The 3,953-nt window shown below is 33.9% G+C and overlaps 1 non-coding gene across 1 annotated transcript; it reads right to left on the bottom strand.

The window, feature by feature from the left end:
• Nucleotides 1-3,633: 3,633 nt before the first annotated feature.
• Nucleotides 3,634-3,741, bottom strand: LOC112793006 (small nucleolar RNA R71). The gene has a single exon (XR_003197719.1). It is a non-coding gene; the product is annotated as a small nucleolar RNA R71 (small nucleolar RNA).
• Nucleotides 3,742-3,953: the final 212 nt, after the last annotated feature.

The following is a 3,953-nucleotide window of genomic DNA, read 5'->3' as shown; positions in this document are numbered from 1 at the left end:
TGGCATTTTTTTAGGTAGTTTTTAGTAGGATCTAACTACTTTTAGGGATGTTTTTATTAGTTTTTATGCAAAATTCATATTTCTGGACTTTACTATGAGTTTGTGTGTTTTTCTATGATTTCAGGTATTTTCTGGCTGAAATTGAGGGACTTGAGCAAAAATCTGATTCAGGCTAAAAAAGGACTGCTGATGCTGTTGGATTATGACCTCCCTGCACTCGAAATATATTTTCTGGAGCTAAAGAACTCCAAATGGTGCGCTCTCAACTGCGTTGGAAAGTAGACATTTAGGGCTTTCCAGAAATATATAATAGTCCATACTTTATTTGAGTTTAGATGATGCAAACTGGTGTTCAACGCCAGTTCCATGCTGCATTCTAGAGTAAAACGCTAGAAACACATCACAAACCAGAGTTAAATGCCAAAAACACATTACAACTTGGCGTTTAACCCCAAGAGAAGCCTCTGCATGTGTAAAGCTCAAGCTCAGCCCAAGCACACACCAAAGTGGGGCCCGGAAGTGGATTTCTGCACTTAGACTTATTTCTGTAAACCCTAGTAGCTAGTTTAGTATAAATAGAACTTTTTACTATTGTACTAAGCGTCTTGTCTTTGGATGGATCTTTAATCAGTGTATGCAATTTTAGACCTTCATGGGGGCTGGCCATTCGGCCATGCCAGGACCATCACTTATGTATTTTCAACAGTGTAGTTTCTACACACCATAGATTAAGGTGTGGAGCTCTGCTGTTCCTCGAGTATTAATGCAATTACTATTATTCTTCTATTAAATTTAGCTTATTCTTATTCTATGATATTCGCTACACTTCAACATGATGAATATGATGATCCGTGACACTCATCATCATTCTCACCTATGAACACGCGTGCCTGACAACCACTTCCGTTCTACCTTAGATTGAGCGTGTATCTCTTGGATTTCTTAATCAGAATCTTTGTGGTATAAGCTACAATTATTGGCAGCCATTCCTAAGATCCAGAGAGTCTAAACCTTGTCTGTGGTATTCCGAGTAGGATCTGAGATGGGATGACTGTGACGAGCTTCAAACTCGTGAGTTTTGGGCGTAGTGACAGACGCAAAAGAATCACTGGATTCTATTCCAACATGATTGAGAACCGACAGATGATTAGCCATGCTGTGACAGAGCATTTGGACCATTTTCACTGAGAGGATGGGAAGTAGCCATTGACAACGGTAACACTCTACATACAGCTTGCCATAGAAAGGAGTAAGAATGATTGGATGAAAGTAGTAGGAAAGCAGAGATTCAGAAGGAACAAAGCATCTCCATACACTTATCTGAAATTCCCACCAATGATTTTCATAAGTATCTCTATCTCTATTTTATGCTTTATTTATCTTTATATTCAAAAACCATTATAACTATTTGAATCTGCCTAACTGAGATTTACAAGATGACCATAGCTTGCTTCATACCAACAATCTCCGTGGGATCGACCCTTACTCACATAAGGTTTATTACTTGGACGACCCAGTGCACTTGCTGGTTAGTTGTGCAAAGTTGTGACAAAGTGTGATTCACGTTTGAGAGCTCCAAGTCTTTGGCGCCATTGTTGATGATCACAATTTCGTGCACCAAGTTTTGGCGCCGTTGCCGGGGATTGTTCGAGTTTGGACAACTGACGATTCATCTTGTTGCTCAGATTAGGTAATTTTCTTTTCAAAAAGTTTTCAAAAAATCTTTCAAAAAATTTTTATTTTATTTTTTTTTAAAAGAAATTTTTGAAAAACCCAAAAAAATTAATAAAATCATAAAAACCAAAAATATTTTGTGTTTCTTGTTCGAGTCTAGTGTCAATTTTTAAGTTTGGTGTCAATTGCATGTTTTTAAAAATTTATGCATTTTTCGAAAACTCATGCATGGTGTTCTTCATGATCTTTAAGTTGTTCTTGACAAGTCTTCTTGTTTGATCTTCATATTTTCTTGTTTTGTGTCTTTTGTTTTTCATATGCATTTTTGCATTCATAGTGTCTAAGCATTAAAAATTTCTAAGTTTGGTATCTTGCATGTTTTTTTCTTTTCTTGAAAATTTTCAAAAACAAGTCTTGATGTTCATCTTGATCTTCAAAGTGTTCTTGGGGTTCATCTTGACATTCATAGTGTTCTTGCATGCATCATGTGTCTTGATTCATAATTTTCATGTTGTGAGTCATTTTTGTGTTTTTCTCTCTCATCATTAAAAATTTTAAAAATAAAAAAATATCTTTCCCTTATTTTTCTCATAAATTTCGAAATCTTTGGGTTGACTTAGTCAAAAATTTTTAAAATAAGTTATTTCTTGTTAGTCAAGTCAATATTTCAATTTTAAAAATCCTATCTTTTCAAAATATTTTTCAAAAATAAAATCTTTTTCATTTTTTTATTATTTTTGAAAATTTTAAAAATTGATTTTCAAATTTTTTTTCTTAATTTCATTTCGAAATTACGAAAACTTTACTAACAATTAATGTGATTGATTCAAAAATTTGTTGTTACTTTCTTGTTAAGAAAGATTCAATCTTTAAATTCTAGAATCATATCTTTTAGTTTTTTGTTAGTCAAGTAATCAAATTTTAATTTTAAAAATCAAATCTTTTTCAAAATATCTTTTTCAATCATATCTTTTCAAAATATCTTTTTTAAATCATATCTTTTTCAAAATCAATTTCAAAATCTTTTCTAACTTCCTATCTTTTCAAAAATTGATTTTCAAATCTTTTTCAACTAACTAATTGACTTTTTGTTTGTTTCTTATCTTTTTCAAAACTACCTAACTACTTTTCTCTCTCTAATTTTCGAAAATTCCTTCCTCTTTTTCAAAATTCTTTTAATTAACTAATTGTTTCAAATTTTAATTTTAATTATATTTCTTCTCTCAATTTTCGAAAATCACTAACTATTTTTAAAAAATAATTTTCAAAATTCTCTCCCTCTCATCTTCCTCTATTTATTTATTCATTTACTAACAATTCTCTTCATCTTAAAATTCGAACCCTCATTTCTCTTCTGTGTTCAAATTTTTCTCCTCCTTCTTCTATTCTTTTCTTCTTCTACTCACATAAAGGAATCTCTATAATGTGACATAGAGGACAAGGACATTCTTGTTGAAGCAGATCCTGAACCTGAAAGGACTCTGAAGAAGAAGCTAAGAGAAGTTAAAGCACAACAATCTAGAGAAAACCTCACAGAGAATCTCGAAAAAGAAGACATGGCCGAACCCAATAACAATGGTGGAGGTGCAAGGAGGATGCTTGGTGATTATACTACACCTACTTCCAATTTTTATGGAAGAAGCATCTCAATCCCTGCCATTGGAGCAAACAATTTTGAGCTGAAGCCTCAACTAGTTGCTCTAATGCAACAGAACTGCAAGTTCCATGGACTTCCATCAAAAGATCCCTATTAGTTTTTAACTTAATTCTTGTAGATTCTGTGATACTATTAAGACTAATAGAGTAGATCCTAAAGTCTACAGGCTTATGCTTTTCCCCTTTGCTGTAAGAGACAGAGCTAGAACATGGTTGGACTCACAACCTAAAGATAGCCTGGACTCTTGGGATAAGCTAGTCACGGCCTTCTTGGCCAAGTTCTTTCCTCCTCAAAAGCTGAGCAAGCTTAGAGTGGATGTTCAGACCTTCAAGCAAAAAGATGGTGAATCCCTCTATGAAGCTTGGGAAAGATATAAGCAGTTAACCAAAAAGTGTCCTTCTGACGTGCTTTCAGAGTGGACCATTTTGGATATATTCTATGATGGTCTATCTAAGTTCTCTAAGATGTCACTGGACCATTCTGCAGGTGGATCCATTCACCTAAAAAAAATGCCTGCAGAAGCTCAAGAACTCATTGACATGGTTGCAAATAACCAATTCATGTACACCTCTGAGAGGAATCCTGTGAGTAATGGGACACCTCAGAAGAGGAGAGTTCTTGA

The sequence above is a fragment of the Arachis hypogaea genome, chromosome 3, assembly GCF_003086295.3.
Source record: "Arachis hypogaea cultivar Tifrunner chromosome 3, arahy.Tifrunner.gnm2.J5K5, whole genome shotgun sequence".
Classification (NCBI taxonomy): domain Eukaryota; kingdom Viridiplantae; phylum Streptophyta; class Magnoliopsida; order Fabales; family Fabaceae; genus Arachis; species Arachis hypogaea.
This window is presented reverse-complemented; position numbering and strand designations above follow the sequence as displayed.